Raw genomic sequence first — 22251 nt, 5'->3', positions numbered from 1 at the left:
GGGTGACTTCTGGATTTTAAACCTGAGTGAGGTTATTATAACATTATCATAGACTGAATTGTGCTCCCTCCCCCCAAATATGTGTCAACTTGGCTAGGCCATGATTCCCAGTATTGTGTGGTTGTCCTCTGTTTTGTGATCTGATGTAATTGCCCGATGTGTTGTAAATCCTAATCTCTGCCTGTGGTTAATGAGGCAAAATCAGGTTATGTTAAAAAGGATTAGGGTAGGAGGCAAACCCTTACTCAGGTCACAGCCCTGATCCACTGTAAGAGGAGTTCCCCTGGGGTGTGGCCTGCATCACCTTTTATTTTATAAGAGATAAAAGGACAGAGAAATGAGGAGAAAGAGGGGGACCTACTACCACCAAGAAACAAGGGCTGAGAATGGAGCCAGTCCTTTGGACCCAGAGTCCCTGTGCTGAGAACCTCCTAGACCCAGGGGAAGGATCAAGAGACAGTCATTCGAACAGAACAAGAGGGATACTGGATAGTTTACAGTCAGAAAATGAATGTGTCAGGGTTGTATCCTTTCACCGTACCTATTTAATTTGTATGCTGAGCAAATAATCCGGGAAGCTGGACTATATGAAGAAAAATGGGGTGTCGGGATTGGAGGAAGACTCATCAACACCCTGCATTATGCAGATGACACAACATTGCTTGCTGAAAGTGAAGAGGACTTGAAGCACTTACTAATGAAGATGAAAGACCACAACCTTCAGTATGGATTACACCTCGACATAAAGAAAACAAAAATCCTCAAACTGGACCAATAAGCAACATCGTGATAAACAGAAAAAAGTTTGAGGTTGTCAAGGATTTCATTTTACGTGGGTCCACAATCAACACTCATGGAAGTAGCAGTCAAGCAATCAAAAGATGCCCAATGTCATACAAGAGTGTGTGTTCTAACTGTTTGATGAGAAAATAGTGTGTTCTGTAAACCTTCATCTAAAGTTCAATAAACAAACAAAAGAAATCAAAAGATGCATTTCAGTGGGCAAATTGCCTCCAAAAGACCTCTTTAAATTGTCGAAAAGCAAAGCTGTCACCTTGAGGACTAAAGTGTGCCTGACCCAAGTCATGGTATTTTCAATCGCTTCATATGCATGCAAAACCTTGGCAATGAATAAGGAAGACCAAAGAAGAATTGACGCCTTTGAATTGTGGTGTTGGTGAAGAATATTGACGATACAATGGACTGCCAAAAGAGCAAACAAATCTGTCTTGGAAGAAGTACAGCCAGAATGCTCCTTAGACACAAGGATGGTGAAACTATGTCTCACAAATTTTGGACATGTTATTAGGAGTCTAGGGTTGCTGAGTTGGAATTGACTTGACGGCAATGGTTTGGTTTTTTTTTTTTTTTTTTTTTTGGTTTTATCAGGAGCAGTCAGTCCCTGGAGAAGGTCATCATGCTTGGTAAAATAGAGGGACAGTGAAAAAGAGGAAGACCCTCAATGAGATGGATTGACACAGTAACTGCAGCAGTGGGCTCAAGCATAGCAACAATTATGAGGATGGCACAGGACTGGGCAGTGTTTCGTTCTGTTGTGCATAGGGTTGGCACCTAACAACACAACAACAGAGTAAATATACAATTATGCCACTCCCCTGCTCAAAATATTCAATGGTTCCCTTGTGCCTACACAATATATATAGTCAGCAGCTGTGATGGTTAAGATTGTGTATCAACCTGGCTGGACCATGATTCTCAGTGTTTTGGTAGTTGTATATTGTTGTGATCTCTTCCCTGTCGAGATTTGATATGTGATCACCCCCATAACGGGATCTACTGTGAGTAGCTAATCAGTTGAAAGGGAGTTTCCTTGGTTGTGTGGCCTGCATCGAATATAAGTGAACATTCTGGCAAGGCTTGGGGGCTTTTTGCTCGTGCTGGATGCTGCAGCTGGCTCCTGTAGCTGGCTCCTGTTTGACCTCCAGTTCTTGGGGCTTGAGCTAGCAACTTAGCTGTGTTCTTGCCTGCCGATCTTGGGATTCATTGATCTTAGCAACCTGTGAGCAAGAGCCCTGTTGTCTGACTTGCTGATTTTGGGTTCACCAGCCCCTGTGGCTACATGAATCAGGAGAAGCCTCTATTCTGACCTATGGACTCAGGACATTCCACCTCTACAACCTTGTGTGCCATTTCCTTGATATAAATCTCGCTATATATATTTTTATATATATTTATATGCTTTACTGCTTTTGCTTCTCTAGAGAACCCAGCCTAAGACAGCAGCCTAACACTGAAGGGAAACCGCAGTAAGTTTCCAACCATTTCCAGGCTTATTTCCAAGAACATCCTTGTACATACCACGTGTTATTGCCAATTACACTAGTAACTGTTTCCTGAACATGCTATGTACTTTCTGACCTCCATTCTTCTGTTCATATTTTCTTCACCTTCTCTCTGATCTGTGTCAACATCTTACCTTCTCTTTTAAGACCTCTCTAAAATGCCACAACCTCCTCCATAATGTCTTTTCTGCCTCCCCACAATTGGATTTTCTCTCTTCTGTAGATTTCCATAGTACTTGGGAACTCTTATACATTTATAACATACCTTTGTTGTTGTTAGTTGCCATCAAGTTGGCTACGACTCGTGGTGACATTATGTATGACAGAATGAAACATCGTCTTGTCCCATGCCCTCTTGATGATCTTTGGTATGTTTATATTGTAGCAATTATGTGTAAGATCACCTAATTACCACTCTCAAATTATAACTCCTGTGAAATTTCACACTACTTAGTGATGGGATCTGATTTCTTGCTCATTTTTTATCCCTTTCAAAACCTAGCATAAGCAATTCTTGACATGAACTGATATATAATTAGAAAGAGGTGAGGGAATGATGTAGTTGGGAGGCATCAGTGAAAGTCTTACTATTAAGTGATAGCTCAATCTTTGTCTCGATTATCTTTCTGAAACCTTTAGTCATTTAATTTTTAATGTTAGTTTTTTACATATACTAGTGGTTTTCTTTATCACTATTTATATTTATTTCCTATTGTAGTTATTTCCTATTGCTGTACTACTTACAGAATTTGTGACATTTTTGAGTTATAAATGTACTGAGAAAAACTATATATTTTCAATGTGATATATGGAAGTATATAGAGAGTATATGCTTTGAAGTAAAAAAAAAAACCTGAGTTTGAATCCTTACCCTCCTACTTAGCTATGTGTACTTTTTTTGCCTGTCAATTATCTATTTCCTCTTATTTTGGTTATTGCAGACTGATTTTCATTTTAGAGGATTACTTCTTTCCCATTATGGTTCTATAGGGCTTGAGGTAGGGTTAACAACTTCTCACCCTCAACTACTGATCCAAGGGAAGGCATGTGGCCTAGGCCTGGCTAGGATGGCAGCAGTCAACTGGGAAAATGAATGAAGCTTTTTGTCTGGTGAGAGGATGGGACGTAAGCCTGAAGGTGCTGGCTGTCATCTTTCTACAACCAGGATCAATCCTGCCCTAGAACCAAGCCAATGCAGAGAAAAGCAGAGTTGAGTGACCTAGATAAGAGAGAGACATGATGACATCATTAAGCCTCTGGTTCTAGCCATGGATGAAGGCCATTTGCCCCCTTTTACCCACCCCCACCTTGGCCAACTTTTAGTTACATAAGCCAATGAACTCCTTGTTTATTCCTAAAATCAATTTGAGTTGGGTCTCTTTTGCTTGCAATTGAATAATGGTGATAGATATAGTATATGACTTTGGGCAAGTCATAGTCTTTCTGAGGCTCAGTTCATCTGTAAAATGTGATGATTCCTCTTTTACCTATCCCACGGTGATATTATCAGGCTCACATATATGTGCAATATAAATGAGCATTTTGACAACTAAAAGTGTTTGAAAAAAGAGGATAGGTATTAGTGTCTTTCTTTGAAGAAAAAAAAACATATTGTTTACTATGATTATGTTTTCTTTAAAAACAAAGAAACAGTGTTTTATCAACCGTTATAAACATTGAAAAAGCATAAGCCTACGTCCAAGCCGTTAGAGTTAAAGATCTCACCACAGGATTTCTCTTTGATGGCTAAAATCACAGATTTTTTTTCTTCTTTTTTATAAAAGAACATGAAAACCTACTTATTATTCCATCTATAATATGCAAGAACTAGCATTTTACTTTAAGGCTGGTTCTTAAAAGCCTGCACAAAAGACTTGAAACAAAGATTTGTTGCTGTCTCATATACTCTGCACTCAACTTTTCTTTCTGAGTATAGCTGTAAATACGTTTTTAGAGCAAAGCATTTAAGGAATGGCAAAATTCAACCTTGGGACACTGCATTAGTCTTTCAAAGAAGAAATATGTTAAAATTGGCTCAAATACTGTCTTTACCACCTTTTTGTTCCCACTTCTTTCCTTATATACCATATTATATTTGATGAACCAGGCACTTAAATAATAATCTCACATCAACAGAACAAAGGAAAAGAACCACATGATCATCTCTATGGATGCAGAAAAGCATTCCATAAAATCCAACACCCTTTCTTGATGAAAACCCTAAAGAATATTGGAATAGAAAAGAAATTCCTCAATATGATTCAGGGCATGTATGAAAAACCAATAGCCAACATTATACTTAATGGAGAAAGACTGAGTGAGAGCTATCCCCTTGAAACCGCAAACAAGACAAGGGTGCCCACTCTCACACCTTCTATTCAGAATTGTATTAGTAGTCCTAGCCAGAGCAATAAGACAAGAAAAAGAGTAAAAGGTACCCAGATTGGAAAATAAGTAAAATTATCTCTATTAGCAGATGATATGATCCTACATATAGAAAATTTCAAAGAGTTCACAAGAAAACTTCTAGAGCTAATAGAGGAATTTAGCAAATGTGTAGGGTACAAGGTCAACAAACAAAATCAGTTGGATTTCTATACACCAGCAGTGAGAAATATGAAAGAAAAATTAGAGAAACAATTCCATTTACAATAGCATCTAAGAGTAGAAAATACTTAGGAATAGATCTAACCAGGGACCTGAAGGACTTATACAATGAAAACTATAAAACACTGATGAAAAAGATTAAAGAAGACTTAAATATGTTAATTTTTGGTGAAGGGAAAGGCAATATACACTATGGAGAAAGTCAACACAAAGTGACCAAAGCAAAGGAAGACACTGAGACGTGGGAATAAATGGCATGCACTATTATGCAAGGCCAGTAATAACAAGCAGTAATTTGTGAGTGGATACATAGGTAGATATGCATGCTAAATAGATGTGGGAGAACATATTGGAGTGCATCCATGTGTATATTTAGGTATGGTTGTGGATATTTCTACATACCTATCTGTAAGGGCTGCATGTATATTCATATATGTAATAGAACACATAGGGTGCATAGTGTCAGTATGCGTCGGAATCTACTCAATGGCACCTAACAACAATAACAACAACATAGGGTAGACAATAACACCTGTGAAGAATTCACTCTTTAGAACAAGCAACTATATGAATCCAAAAGGGAAGCATTTGCCCAAAAGCAAAGACAAGAAGGCAGGGAGAGGCAGGGAAACCTGATGAATGGAAACGGGGAAGCCAGGGTGAAAATTGGGAGAGTTCTGAAACTTTGAAAGGATTGTAACGAATGTCATAGAGCAATTGGTATATTAATTATGGAATGAAAAACTAATTTGCTGTGTAAACATTCACATAAAGCACAATAAAACGTTCAAAAAAAATAACAAACTTTTGTTCATCAAAAGGCTACCAAAACAGTGAAAAGATACCAACAGGGAGAATGTCTTCAGAAACCATATAATCAACAATCTAATAATCAAAATATATACAAAATTTTGACAATTTAACAACAAAAAGACAAATAACCCAATCATAAAATTGGCAAAGGACTTGAATAGACATTTCACCAAAGAGAGCATTCAAATGACCACCAAACACATGAAAAGATGCTCAGCATCATTAGCCATCAGAGAGATGGAAATCAAAACCACAATGAGTTACCATTTCACTCCCACTAGGACGTTAAGATTAAAAACAAAACAAACAAAAAAACAGAAATTAACAAATGTTGGCAAAGATGCGGGGAAATTGGAAATTTTATCCAGTGCTGGTGGGAATGCAAAGTAGCATGGCTGTTGTGAAAACGGTGTGGCAGTTCCTCAAAAATCTAAAAACAGTACTACCGTATGACCCAGGAATTCCACACCTAGGTATATGCCCAAAAGACTTGAAAGCAAGGACGCAGAGACTTGTACACCAATGTTCATTGCGGCACTATTCTCAATAGCCAAAAGGTAGGAACAACCTAAATGTCCATCAACAGATGAATGGATAAACAAAATATTGTACATACATACAATGGAATTCTACTCAGCCAGTAGAAAAAACGAAGTCTTGATACGCGCTACAATAGGCTGGAGCTGGGAGACATTATGCTGAGTGAAATAAGTCAATCACAAAACGATAAACATTGTATGACCTCACTTATATAAAAGGACAAGAAAAAGCAAATGTAAGTTTATTAGCGGTTATCAGGATTGGGAGGGAAGAGAAAATGGGAGTGGTTAAGAGTGATAGAAATATCGTATGGGTAAGTGTTGCACAGGCAGTTATTGTAATTGCTGTCAATAAGTTGTACTCCTGTAAAAAAGTCCAATTGGCAAAAGTTGTGTGATAGACATTTATAACAACAACAACAAAAAGTAGCTGCTGAGGCTGCATATGTACAATCAAAATTCTCTTGGTATTTGGTTTCTTGTTTTGGAGGTTTAGGGCCGTGGTTTCATGGGATATTCCAGTTAACTGGCCTAATAACTTATTAGTGCTTCTGTTTTACTTCCTAGTTTGTTGCATAGTGCCTGGGGTATTAAAAGCTTGCAAGCAGCCATCCAAGGCACAACAATTGGTCTATATTTGCCTGGAGCAACAGAGGAAGGAGAATCAAGAATATAAGGAGGATATGGAATGTGTGGCTAATTGCCTCCATGAACAACTGCCTCTTTTGCCACGAGACCAGAAGAACTAGATCATGCCCAGCTACCACTACTGAACATTTTGATCAAAGATTCTATAGAAGAATCCTGATCAAAAGGGAGAAAATGCAGAATGGAATTTCAAAGTCTCATGGACTCCAGACTTCTTGGAACCATGAAGGTTGAATGAACCCCTGAAACTATTGCCCTGAGATAATCTTTAAACCTTAAACTATAAATATCCCCTGAAGTCTTCTTAAACCCAAATAATAGTTTAGCTTAACTAGTAAAAAAAGGGTCTGCTTTGAGCATTATGCTCTTTTAAGATCAAATTGACAACAGCAACTTGGAGGATTAGGCAGGAACCTTAGGGGGCACTGAATTTATATTAATGCGGGAGGAATAACTCAGAAAAGGAGGGTGAGAATGGTTGCACAACTTGAAGAATAGAATAAATGTCACTAAATGGTACATGTAGAAACTGTTGAATTGGTGTGTGTTTTGCTGTGTATATTCTCAACAGCAACAACAAAATAAAAAAAAATGATGAGTGACCTGAAAAAAAAAATAATGCAATTGCTGAAAGAGCCTAGTTTATAACCTGACGCCTTCAGGACTTGGAATCATCTGCATTATTTACAGATGCCTCGATCATAGGGAGATGTGTGCATATGAGCATGGGTGTGTAGCTGTGGGAGGTTCTCCTGTTAATATATCCAAATATATGTTAACCTAAGGAGGTGAGCTCTCTTCCTACTCTTGGTCTTGGAAATCTACCTTGAAGTTTTTGATCCCAGGGATTGCCTGTTTAATTTTCACCGTTTTTGTAGTGAAGGACTGATACTGATATAAGGATGTAAACGGCGCTTGCAAAATTCTATTTTAAGGCCAAAAGCTAGCACAGCAGAATAATATTTAGAAAGCAAACATAGGGAGTTTAAACAATTGTTTCCTTTATGTCAGAAAGATGGTCTTGCTCTTAATTTTTTCCATTCATTTTCACTGACTAGAAATGCTAAGAAATGCAGTATCTTTAGGGGGAAAATCAGTCTGTGTGCCACAGTGTTTTATGCAAATAAATCCAGTCATGGAAAAATTATCACTCATGGGTCTACGAATATAGTTTCTTATATTGAGTATAGATCCCGATGTACTCATCTTTTTTTTTTTTACCTTTGATATCTGTGAGTGTATCCCAGCAACTTAAAAAAACAGTCCGTAAGGTGCTTTCTTCTAAATGCATCTGTGAGTAAAGCAATTACATTAACTCAGTATTCAACAGGATATATGCTTTTAGTATACATAATTTGATGAAATTCAGGAACATTTTGTTCTTTCCAAATGAGTTCACCAATGAGCAGAAGGGTTCCAACCATATTCCTCATTACTAGAGTATCAACTGCTTAAAAATAATAGCGTTTGTGGGCTTTGTTTTTTTTTTAACCCAGGCAAGTGGTTGAAACATGTCTTGCCACATGGGAACACGAGGGTTTCAGAAAGCAGATAACAAAGCTCTTAATGCTGTGAGCATTGTTCTTCCTACTGACTCATATTCATCAACCCTAGACTTGTTTTTTACAAAGAAGGTATTCTGATTTTAATGATGATGAAGCTGAGACTCAGAAAGCTTAAATGATTTATCTATCCCTCCAGAGCTAACACGGGGTAGATAAAGGATTTAAAATCAGGTCTAAAAAAAAAAAAGTGGATTTAACATCCAAGTCAATGCTCATAATTCACTGCACTATCCTACCTTCCAAGCAAAAAATGACTTAAATTTCAGTACAGTGCCCACATCTACAATAACGTAGCAACTTAGACTCCTAGAAACAGTCATACAACTGTCCCACCACCTCTCTCACTCAGGGCCAATCCTCCACCCCACTTCTGGCCACAATTGGCATTCATGAATTTTTAGGGTGACTTTCAAAGAATATGGAACTTATTCACTTCAAAAATCTGAAAACTAAGCTTCAGAGAGGGAAGAAATGAATTTTCAAGGTCACATAACCAATTAGAAGCAATACAAATACCAGCACAGATCTCCTGCTTGTTCAGTCCAATGCTGCCTCACTTAGTTTTCCTATTCATGATGAGCTAGTTTATTTATTTATTTGGCATACTCAGGTCGAATAAATGAAGAGATATGAAGTGTCTGGTGCATTATAAGCACTATATTAAGCACAAAAGTATCTACGATTATCGTGTCCAAAACAGAAAGCTGGAGTTTTCCCCTCCAAACCTGTTCCTTCTCTGCTGTTTCCTATCTCAGAATGTAGCTACGACCCTTAGGGCTCTAGGGGGACAAAGGGGAGAGGCTGGAGCTATCAGAATTTAGAAGCTCCAAGCTGGAACCTAGATTCCTGAGGAGAGGACGCTTGCCAACAGGTGCAATTATCACTTGAAGCAACACGATAAGGCTGGTTTTGGGAGTGTTGGAACAAAAAGATGGAGATTGGAAATAACTGCCTTGGCCTCGGTGAAGCCCCATTACTGGAGTAACGCTTGCTGTTGTTGTGTGCCTTGGAGTGGATTTTCATAGTGACCGTATAGGATAGAGTAGAACTGCCCCCATAGGATTTCCTAGGCTGTAATCTTTATGTGGAGCCCTGGTGGAGCAGTGGTTAAGCGCTTGGCTGTTAACCGAAAGGTTGATGGTTAAAACCCATTAGCTGCTCTGTGGGAGAAAGATGTGGCAGTGTGCTTCCATAAAGACTACAGCCATGGAAACTCTATGGGGCAGTTCTACTCTGTCCTATAAACCCACTGCTGTTGAGTCGATTCTGACTCACAGTGACCCTATAGGACAGAGTAGAACTGCCCCATAGAGTTTCCAAGGAGCACCTGGTGAATTCAAACTGCTGACCTTTTGATTAGCAGCCATAGCACTTAACCACTAAGCCACCAAGATTTCGCTCTGTCCTATAGGGTTCCATAAAGATTACAGACTTGGAAACCCTAATGGGGCAGTTCTACTCTATCTTACAGGATCACTATGAGTCAGAATCTACTCGCCTGGCACTGAATTAGTTTGGTTTTGGTTGATCTTGACGGGAACACATTGTCAGATCTTTTCTCCCACCTAGTCGCTGGGTTCCAACAGCAGAATTCCAACCATGGACCTTTCAGCTGACTAAACCGTCGTGCCACCAAGGCTACTTGAGGTAACGGTTAAGGGACCAGAAACAAACTGGAAGAAATAATGCCATCTCTCCTCTCCTCCAGGCTTGCATTCTCTGTCTAGTGCCTCATACCCTCAAAGCCTAACAGGGAACCACCTAGCAAAAAAAAAAAGAAATGTGTTTTTCAGAGTCACAGTTGAGGAATCACTAGGTATCTATCACAAAGCGGGATTAAAGGTGAGCTTGAGAGACAACGGTGGCATACTGGTTAAGAACTATGTCTGCTAACCAAAAGGTCGGCAGTTTGAATCCACCAGGCACCCCTTGGAAACCTATGGAGCAGCTCTGCTCTGTCCTATAGGGTAGGAATCAATTGTCAGCAACAGGATTTGAGAGACAATAACTTAAAAATGGATACAGACGATCTTAGTGAAAGGAAAGGATTCTTTCCTCTCCTCCACCATTCCCTCTCCTCCAGTGAACATATTTGTGATCATCTGTGAGGCTCATGGCAGAAGGAATAATTATGTCTATGGGGAGGTAGGTAGTATTTTGTTTTTTAAATCCTCTTTCCTAATATCTAAATGGTATCCTTTGTGTCTTCTGGCTTGATGGATTCCTGGTTTCTGCTTCTACCACTCTAAATCCAGTGGCTTCTTTTCCATGCTCATTCTAATTTTCTTTGGCACATAATATTGTTGACAACTTTCTCCTTCTTAAAACTCTTTAGATTTCCAAAGCACATTTCTATTTTCAGACTCTTTTTGCCTAGTGCCCTCTTTTTCTCAGTTTTGCCTTCTCTTCCTCTGCCTGCTCCTTAAGGCTTGATAGTCTTAGGAGTTCTTGACTAGACTCCCTTCTGTTTTCACTTTTTCTGGGTTATCTGATCCAATCTTCCACCTTTAGCTAAAACCACCCATCAATGACTCTGGAGGTCTCCATTGGTAACCCAGACTTCTTTCTTACAATCTCATCCCATGTATCTCTCTACTAAACAGGTCCAACTGAATGACATCTCAAACCTAAAATCTCCAAAACAAAACTCATTATTCCTTTCCCTGAATCCTGTTCTTCCGTTTGCATTCTCTTTCTTTGATTAATAATACCAATGTCTACTAAATCGCTCAAGCTAGAAAACTTGGGATCATTTTGACTAATTTATCTTTCCCTCAGCTCCTGAATCCAATCAGTCATCAAGTCCTATTGATTATCCTGTCATTTAAATATCACTCCAGCCTGTTTCGCCCTTTTCATTCCTGCAGGCACTGATCAGTTCAGGCCCTTACCGTTTCTTGCCTTGACTTTCACAATAACCTTCTAACTGGAATCCCTGCTTCCTCTTTCTCTCTTCTCCCAGACATCTTCCATATTATTATCAGGTTAGCTTTTAGAAAAACAGATCTAGTCATGTTGCTCCTCTACTTTAAAAAGAGTCACAAACAATTACGACAACAACAACAAAAACCAATTGTGGTATCTTCCCATTTTCTAAAGAATTAATTATAAAGTCTCTTATTCTCTCTGTGAGTGAACAGTAATCCTGCAAGACCTAACTTAACTACCCTAATTGCATGGAGTCTTCCTTGACTCATCCAGACAAAGTCATTTTCTTTCCAGTATTCCCACACCACTTTGTATTTACTTATATTAGCATCCACCCTCTTGGATTGCACTTAGTTTTTTACATGCCTGCCTCCCACACTAGATATCTGGGATCTCCAAAGAGCAAGGACTTTGTTTTAATCATATTTGCATTTACAACACCTGGCATAGTTCCTGAAGTAGTCTAGAAACTTCAAAAACATTTGGTAAAAGAATACATAAGTGAATTCATTCATGTATACAAGGGAACAAATTGTAACCTGACTCAATTTTTCTCTTCTACACAAGAAAGCACATTGAAATGTAAGTAAATGAGAAGGATAACCATGAATTGACTAACATATTAAAAAAATCACTTGCAAACTTTCCTTTTTTAAAAATATTATTCATAACGTATTACTTGCAGCACGTCCCAAAATTGATCTGTGAAACAGTGATGTATCATAACCCCATGCTTGAAAACTGCTCTAAAAAAAACCCAGAAAAGTGTTCTTCCTCTTTTTCTCTGAAAGTGTATAGCCAGTGTATTTTGGATTTCGGATTAAACCTTACAAGTTCCTTTTAAAGTTGTTTTTTTGTTTGTTTTTTTTCATGCTTTAGTGTTTTGCTCATACACACACCCTGAAGCCTTTGATGATGGACTCCGTTTTAGAAATCTAGTACATATATCATTGTCCTCTCTTATAAATGCAGCCCTCCAGATCAGCACTCAAGTAGGTTGCAAGAATGTTTGTGCTGTTTTATTTCTTGTGATACTTGTTCTATGTGTAAACAGCATTTTTGCTCTTCTAGGGTTGTTGTTGCAAGTCCCTGAGAACATCATGTAATTTTCTAAAGAAGTTACAAAAATAGAAAAAAAATTTTAAAGAGAATTTAAGGAAATTGTTCATGAAGTCTTGTCTGTTCTTAGAGGCTTCAAGGGCTCTTTTAACTAAATTCTCTAATTTTTATGATTAAAGTCTTGCCATAGGCTAAAGAGAAAAGATTTTTTCCTCTTCTGCAAGGAGAAATGAAGTCAACTAGAAATGTAGTAGACAGTGCAAGACCTTTGATTACTTTAGCTCATCTTTTCAGAGAATATGAGACTATGACAATACAATGTTCCATACTTGCTGTTCTTATGGTTTTCATAAATAATGTGAATTTTTAAAATTTTTGCCTTGTTTATAAAGTATATTCACGCTGTAGATTTTGAGTCTTGAATACTTTTTGTTTGTGGAAAGTGCCTCCTTTTTTGAGGAGAGGTCTACTTTTTTATGCTAGTTTATGTGTACAAGAGAGGATTTGACACATGCAAACCGTCTGTGGATTTTTCAGTTGTTATTCAGAAAGTTATTAGAAACTTTGTCTTGTTTTTAAGGAGAAAAGTTAAAAACTCAAGACTCCCTATCCAAAGAAAGAACTTTTAAAGATAATACAAAGAGCCCTGGTGGCGTAATGGTTAAATGCTTGGCTGCTAATTGAAAGGTTGGAAGTTTGAACCCACCAACGATTCCACGAGAGAAAAGGCCTGGCAACCTGCTCCTGTAAAGATTACAGCCTACAAAACCCTATGGGGCAGTTCTACTCTGTCATATAGGGTCACTAGGAGTTGGAATCAACTCAAGGGCACACACAACAACAACAACAAAGATAATACACAGAATATAACTACATTTACTGAAAGGCAGCCGACAGCATATATTGTTAAAATTATTTTTTTCTTTACTTGAGGAAATCTAGAAAATGTCACTAAGTTTAAACACCTGTGTGATAAGTCATCTCACTGTGCCCAAATCGTGGAGCTGTATGTAGGCTGGGTATAGCTTCCCTCCTATAGGGCCCATGCACAAATGAGTGAGATTAGTCAGAGCTTTGCTCTGACAAGTGTGAAAAACATCCAAGCCAAGTCAAATAGTGGTCAATATAAGTGCCGTCTAAGATCGACTTGACGGCACTGGGTTTGGTTTTTTGGTTTAAGATAGGTTGTGCTGGAAATCCCGTTTAAATTCCGCATGAAAGGAAAGGTCAAGAAAGGTGGGAAAACTACTGGTCACCCCTGCTACCTCCATCAAAAGGAGCTTAGAATTTCCCTTTTAGCAGTCTGATAAGGGCATGGCATTTGTGTTACATGCTTTTATTTGGTAGTGTGAGGTAATTTAATAGACTCATTGTACTGAGAAAATTAAGGCAAAGTAACTTAAGCTTCCCTATCTTAAAGAATGTACTATTTCTTCTAGTTAATTTTAGAAACAGTGAAGTCTGTATGTTAGCGGCAGTTACTGCAGCAAGAAAAGCTACCCATGATGGAGTCAGAAACTTGGTATCAGTGAGGTGTGCCCATGGATATCAGAGTTGATATTCGCCTTTGACAAGTTTCAGAAGCCAGGCAGTGCTTTTCAGTTCTAAACATTTTGTAAATGCTTTGTCTTTGACAAATCTGATCTTCTTAGCCCCTTCTTCATGGCTGCATATACCAGTGCTTGTGGTGACAATCTCATTTTGAGAACAAAGGAAAAGAATTCTCACCAATTAGTGACTTTTATGACCTTCCTAGACTGACATATGAAATTATTGTATTTCTCAGGGCAGAATAACTATTAAAATTGGAAGGGCTGTTTTGTTTGTTTGTTTGTTTGTTTTCCCTAGTTGTGTCCTGTAAAGGGTATATTGCTTATTTAACACATTAGCATTAGATATTGCCCAGGGGAAGAAAAGGAGATGGAAAGCTGAAATTAGGTCCCTTACAAGGTTAGTATGAAGAGGCTGCAAGATGAAAGAGCTGTCTTGGCGTGTCACGGTTCATGGGTTACCTGTCGGTGAATCAGACTCCCTTTCCTTAGAAGTATTTCTTTGGTGTTTCATGGCTCACAGGGCAGGAAGAAGTAGGGATTAATTCATTATGCTTATTTTTGGTATTTCAACTTATTTTATTTTTCCTTTTCTCTCTTACCACTCTGTTCTTCTGCCATGCTCAGGTTCTGGCTTCCCATCATGCCACCTCCAGCTGTGTTCACATGAAAATGGCTGGCTCATAAATTTAGATGAATAGTGCTAGGTGAATAAACAAGTAGATTCTCTGTCATGTGGCCTCCATACCAAGCAATAATATTTTCAGTGCCTATCCATAGATTCTTAAAACATATCTGAACTTCTCTGGCCTGCCCAAATCTATCAGACTAGAAATCCCTGAAGACCAGGCTATTCTGTAAGATTTACGATTCTTCTAGTTTTTAGCCAAGTATGAACTACATCTATCTTCTGGTAGATAAGTACTTTCAATTCCACTGTTGTCTGAAACAAGGTGGTGAATTTTTGAAAAAGACAATATAGTATAGAGGAAGGGGCAGAGACCTGGAAGCCAGAGACCTGGTTTCAAGTGCTGAGTCAACCACTAACGGACCAGTCACTTACAATCTGTGGCTTTCAGTTTATGTGAAAAGGAATATCTACATCACTCTGTGTTTTTTAGATTTAGAGTCAATAAATAATTTGGAATGCTAGCAATCTTTCTTTCCTCTATACAGATTGCATCTGAATCATGAAATTAGGTGCACATCATACAGAACAGAGTATATACTGGACAATACCAAATAGGTGTTCAGGCAGGAAATAAGTCATATATGTACGTATGTGTATGCAAAAGGACATGCATGAGTGTGTTGTAATGTCTTCAAAGATAATATTGACTTTCCATATTACAACCCAAAACAAACCCAGTGCCGTCGAGTCGATTCCGACTCATAGTGACCCTATAGGACAGAGTAGAACTGCCCCCATAGAGTTTCCAAGGAGCGCCAGGCGGATTCAAACTGCCGTCCCTTTGGTTAGCAGCCGTAGCATTTAACCACTACGCCATCAGAGTTTCCTTCCATATTATATGAATAATATATTCTCTGTTTTGGTTATTTATTGCTGTTTAACAAACCACCACAACTTGGTGTCTTTAACAGTAATCGTTTTATTATTTATTATCATTTTATGAGTGACTTGGCCTCAAACGAATGGTTCTGCTCCATGTAATATTGGCTAGGGCTGTGGTCATCTAGGACCTTGACTGGGTTAGAGAGTCCAAGCTGGCTTCACTCACATGCTTTGGTGGAATGGCTGGAAGGCTGGGCTCAGCTAGGACACTGGAGCGACTGGACCTCTCCCTCTCTCCATGTAATCCTAGGGCCATTCTCTCTCCACAGGACTACTCCACTTATTTCCTTCATGAGAGTAGCTGGACTTCATTCATATATGATGGTTTAGGGTCCCCCCAAAGCACAAAAGTGTAAGCTTCTAGGCTTTCTTAAGGCTTAGGCTTTGGAACTGGAACAGTGTCACATCACTTTTGCCTCATTCTTTGGCTAAAGTGAGTCAGAGGGTCAGTCCAGATTCAAGGGCCAGCCAAAGTTCACAGGCATGTCTTTAGAGATAAGCTACATTACACTCATTCTAAAAAAAATTGTAAAATGCAGGAAATTATATAAGAAAATAAGAGAAATATTATCCACACAGATGTTTAGGATTTAATAAAGTTACAAAATTATATAGACTCTATGATACCATTTTTGTTAGATATGTGTGTGTATATGTGCACACGTGTAAGGATAAACAACAAAAGAGTTATGAGTTGTGAAATTATGGATGACTGTTTTCTTTTTTTTATTTATCTCCATCTTATAACATTTAAAGAATGAATGTGTATTACTTGTGTAAAACATTGAATCAATTTAAGTCCTACTGCCCAGTGATAAGCACTGTTAATATTTGGTGTATTTCTTCCTAGTTATTTAATATTCTTTGAAAATGTAGTTTTACTGGTTATAGTATATTCTATTATATACATTGTATTATGATTCTTTTAATCATTTCCCTGCTGTTGCATATTTAGATTGTTTATGCATGTATTATGTATCGTTATTTTAAACAATATGGTGAACACTCTTGTACATATTTGAGTGAGTGTATCATTTGTGATTTTCTTAAGAGAAAGCAATAGAAGTAAGTTTTCTAGGTGAAGGAGCATGAATTTTCAAGTCTTTCAATGAATGTTGTTAAACTGCTTTCCAGAAGACTGTAAAAATTTGTTCTATGTTTTTTCTCTCCTTGGCAGAAGTCCTCTTATTTGTATAAGGCAAATGGTTACCGTATTTTTTCTCAAATAATGTGCCCATGTAAGTAACTCGCCCACACATATAATGCGCAGAAATGATGAAATTAAGTAAAACAGTTCTGGAATACTGCGCCTATGTCTTGTGACATTTCTAGAAATGAATTTCACCCTCATTCACCCGTCCTCCCACATTACAGGCAAATTGTATTGGTCTGTTCATTTTCTTTTGTTCTGTTCATTTTATTTAATCTCCTGCTTATGTGTATAAAAATAGTCCAAAAATGTTACTTTTGATATAATTGAAGGAACTGAAGTCAGCAACATGTAAAAAAAAATTGGTATAGTGCACTTATGAAAATAATGCGTGGGGGTGGGAGCTGCGTGGTAGGCAAAAAATGTATAACACGCACATTATCTGCTTAAAAACAGTACAGGTTAATTAAAAAAATTAGTTGAATATGATATATATATATATATATATGCATGTCTTAGCATTTTTAACTTAAAACATAATCACACGTGTGTTCATTTGCTAACCTTTTACTGCAGGATCAAGGATTTTTCTTTGAGTATGGTCCCATTTACTCTATTTGTTTTGTTTAGTGTGCTGATAAATGCTTAAAACTGATGCTTTGGGGAAAAAATAGGCCTGATTGCTGTGTCTGATGATTTCTGTGGTATAAATACTCCCACTTGTTGGCTTTTAAGCTACCAATATGGCACTGAATGCGGAGTTCAGAAGAAATGTGTAGCAACATACCATTATACAGTATTTCCACTATGCAGATACAAGATACATAAATAACCTCAAAAGCATAGATAATAGTAAATGTCTAGGAAGTGATGAATTTTCAGTGTTTAATACCTTTGTTTTTAAATATAGTTTATTTAATTGTAAGTTTATACCATTTAATTTTTGACAATGACAGTATTTAAGACCAGGCTCACAAAATTCCAGAAAAGTTAATAATTGGCTCTCTCAAGGCAATATAAGCTGTCTCTAGCATGCCACTGGTTTTGTCTCTCTCAGAAACCAAAACATGAAGCATCCTCTATGATTTCCAGTTTCAGTTTCTTGAAAGTACAGCATGAATTTAAAGACACTTCTAGTGACATCTGAGTATGGAATCATTCTTGACATTAATGATTCCCACTCCCAATCGAACTCTTTTTTTTTAAATTGTGGTGAAAGTATACACAGAAAAAACATTCACCAACACACCGGTTTCCACATTAACAATTCAATAACATTGATTAAATTTTTCATGTCGTACCACCATTATTGCTATCCTTTTCCAAATTGGAGCCCTGGTGACATAGTGGTTATGAGTTCAGCTGTTAACCAAAAGGTTGGCAGTTCGAATCCACCAGCCACTCCATGGAAACCCTACTGGGCAGTTCTCTGTCCTATAGGGTCTCTATGAGTCAGAATGAACTTGATGGCAATAGTTTTTTTTTTTTGTTTGTTTCCCAAATTATTCCACCACCATTAACATGAACTCAATGCTCCCAAACAAAAACTCCCCCTTTTCCTCTCCCCCTCACCCTGGTAACCATTATTAACCAATATTTTATAGTTGTTTCACCCAAACCTAATTCAACAACTTTTTTTTTTAACAACTTGACCTTTATGAGTTACAATTTAATTTTCATGGAAATTACTTTTTTTCTTTTTGCATTTATATTTCACCATTTTTGTGTGATATTTAATTAAAATTACATAACGACAGTAAAAAGTACAGCTGACACCATCAGGCTTGTGAGCAATCACACCTGGCTTCATAAATATACAACTCAGTTGGTGACACCAGAATTGCTCTGGCATCCATGCAATGAGAATATCCTGGTTATGTGCATTCAACATGCCAGAGACATGGAAATGTTAGGCAAGTTCTGTGTTTTGCATTCTGTTTCTTTCTTTAGTGAACTGCCTCATAATGGGCTAGACAATGCAGATTTCTACCCTGTTCCTCACAAACCTGTTGCCATCGAGTCGATTCTGACTTACAGTAACCCTATAGGACAGAGTAGAACTGCCCCACAGGGTTTCCAAGGAGTGGCTGGTGGATTCAAACTGCTGATCTTTTGGTTAGCAGCCATAGTTCTTAACCACTGCATGACCTGGGCTCCACTATAGTGGAATTTATTATGCTGATTCACTCATGTTTTATTGTTTCCCCCATGAGCAATAGGAAGGATTTGTGAGAGAGCTAGACGGAATTACAGGGAAGGTATGTGGCAGCCAACTAGTCCAGAAAAAAAATCAAATCTGTGACCCTATGCTCTAGGGTCATTGACACTGAGCTCTAACCAATGAACCAATGAGGCTCTTGACATTAGATTCTATCGGCATCTGTTTCTTCTACTCTATAGCTTATTGAAGCCATTATTGAGTCCAATAACGTCAGAGCTAGAATGGCTGTTACAGAGCAACTCCCGTGCACTCGTTTTTATAGAATTTCTCCCAAACTCTGTTCCAGGTCCTCGCGTCTCCCGTTATATTGAAGTATGTATCTCAGGAACTTGGAGTTGTAATGCTAACAAAGAATTTCCAGTAGAAGACTCACATTTTGTTATGTATCTAGGTGGCCCCATTAAGTGTGTGCATGCATAACTGAGGTTTGAGGATAGCAATAGTTAAAGCAACTGGAGAAGAATCACCAATGCTACTTATTAAGAACCTTGTAATCTTATTAGAAAGGTAAACAAGACTCCACACAATGAAAATGTCAAGTGATATTTGTGAAACTTTCAAGTTTCCACAGAGCCCCAAGGTATCCAAATGACCAAAGGCAATCCAAGAAGTTAGTATCCGCTCCTTTAAGTAACGCCATTTCCCTCCTGCTTTCTGGCTGGAGGCTTCTTCATAACCTTCTGTAAAAGAGGTTTCAAAATGCTTCATACACTTGAAACATACTCTTATGTTATTATTTATTTATTTCTAATTCTATCAGGCCAGAGAACTAATTTAAGTCTAGCCAAAAAGAGCCTTATAGGAGAGTTGTCACACGAATAGACATAGGCACACCCATGTTCATTGCGGCATAATAGCAAAAAGATGGAAACAACCTAGATGCCCATGAACAGATGAATGGATAAACAAACTATGGTACATACACACAATGGAGTATTACCCAATGATAAAGAACAATGATGGATCTGTGAAGCATCTCATAATGTGGATGAATCTGGAGGGCATTATGCTGAGTGGCATAAGTCAATCACAAAAGGACAAATATCGTATGAGACCACGACTGTAAATACTCATGAAAAGGTTTACACACAAAAAGAAACAATCTTTGATGGTTACAAGGGAGGGGAGGGGTGGGGATGGAAAAACACTAAATAGACAATAGATAAGTGGTAACTTTGGTGAAGGGTAAGACAGTACACAATACTGAGAAAGCCAGCACAGCTTGTCCAAGGCAAGGTCATGGAAACTGCACAGACACATCCAAACTCCCTGAGGGACCAAGTTAGTACGCTGAGGGCTTTGGAGACCATGGTTTTGGGGAACATCTACCTCAACTGGCATAAGAAAACGTTCTACATTCTACTTTGTTGAGTAGCATCTGGGGTCTTAAAAGCCGGTGAGTGGCCATCTAAGATAAAACACTGGTCTCACCCCTTTGGCAGTAAGAGATAATGAAGAAAACTAAAGATACAAGGGAAAGATTAGTCCAAAGGACTAATGGACCACATCTGCCATGACCTCCACCAGACTGAGTCCAGTACAACTAGATGGTGCTTGGCTACCACCACTGACTGCTCTGACAGGGATCACAATAGAGGGTCTCAGGCAGAGCTGGAGAAAAACGTAGAACAAAATTCTAACTCACAAAAAAAAGACCAGACCTACTGGCCTGACAGAGACTGGAGAAACCCCAAGAGTATGGCCCCCAGACACTCTTTTAGCTCAGTAATGAAGTCACTCCCGAGGTTCACCTTTCAGCCAAAGATTAAACAGGCCTATAAAACAAAATAACACTAAAGGGACACACCAGCCCAGGGGCAAGGATTAGAAGGCAGGAAGGGCCAGTAAAGCGGACAATAGGGAACCCAGGATCGAGAAGGGAGATTGTCAACATGTCATGGGGTTGTTGATCAATATCGTAAAACAATATGTGTACTAAATGTTTAGTGAGAAACTAGTTTGCTCTGTAAACCTTCATCTAAAGTACAATAAAAAAATAAAGCATAATAAAATATGTTGGGAATTAAAAAAACTCACATTCTCCCACCCCCCAAAAAAGAGCCTCATAGGTGATAAGCATTTTGAAGTGTTGAGTTTAACGATAAGTTCAAACTGTTTCATGTGTCAATGTTATGAAAACTCACTTTATTTCTAGGATCAGTGTTTTGTTGTTGTTGTTAGGTGCCATCGAGTAGGTTCTGACTCGTAGTGACCCTATGTACCACAGAACGAAACACTGCCCGGTCCTGCACCATCCTCATAGTCGTTGCTATGCTTGATCCCATTGTTACAGCCACTGTGTCAATTCATCTCATTGAGGGTCTTCTTCCTCTTTTCTGCTGACCCTGTACTTCACCAAGCATGATGTCCTTCTCAAGGGACTGATTCCTCCTGACCACATGTTCAAAGTATGTAAGACGCATTCTCGCCATCCTTGCTTCTAAGGAGCATCCTGGTTGTACTTCTTCCAAGACTGATCTGTTTGTTCTTTTGGAAGTCCATGGCATATTCAATATTCTTTGCCAACAACCACAATTCAAAGGTGTCGATTCTTCTTCAGTTTGCTTATTCGTTGTCCAGCTTTCACATGCATATGATGTGATTGAAAATACCACGGCTTGGGTCCGGCAGATGTTAGTCTTCAAGGTGACATCTTTGCTTTTCAACACTTTAAAGAGGCCCTTTGCAGCAGATTTGCCCAATGCAATCCATCTTTTTTTTTTTTTCATTGTAGTTTTTTTTAAAGAATGTTGTTGGCATTTGGATAGGGATTGGCAATGCGTCTTTGGATTTCTTGACTGCTGCTTCCATGGCTGTTGATTGTGGATCCAAGTAAAATGAAATCCTTGACAACTTCAGTCTTTTTTCCACTTATCACGATGTTGCTCATTGGTCCAGTTGTGAGGATGTTTGTTTTCTTTATGTTGACGTGCAATCCATACTGAAGGCTGTGGTCTTTGATCTTCATTAGTAAGTGCTTAAAGTCCTCTTCACTTTCAGCAAGCAAGGTTGTGTCATCTGCATAACGCAGGTTGTTAATGAACCTTCCTCCAATCCTAATGCCCCATTCTTCTTTATATAGTCCAGCTTCTCAGATTATTTGCTCAGCATACAGATTGAATAGGTATGGTGAAAGGCTACAACCCTGATGCATACCTTTCTTGACTTTAAACCAATCAGTATCCCCTTGTTCTGCCCGAACAACTTCCTCTTGATGTATGTAAAGGTTCCTCATGAGCACAATTAAGTGTTCTGGAATTTTCTTTAGGATCAGTGTTTTAGAATGAGCTTAATA

This window comes from Loxodonta africana, chromosome X (genome assembly GCF_030014295.1).
Source record: "Loxodonta africana isolate mLoxAfr1 chromosome X, mLoxAfr1.hap2, whole genome shotgun sequence".
Lineage (NCBI taxonomy): Eukaryota > Metazoa > Chordata > Mammalia > Proboscidea > Elephantidae > Loxodonta > Loxodonta africana.
The sequence above is the reverse complement of the archived record's forward strand: the minus strand, read 5'-3'. Positions refer to the sequence as shown.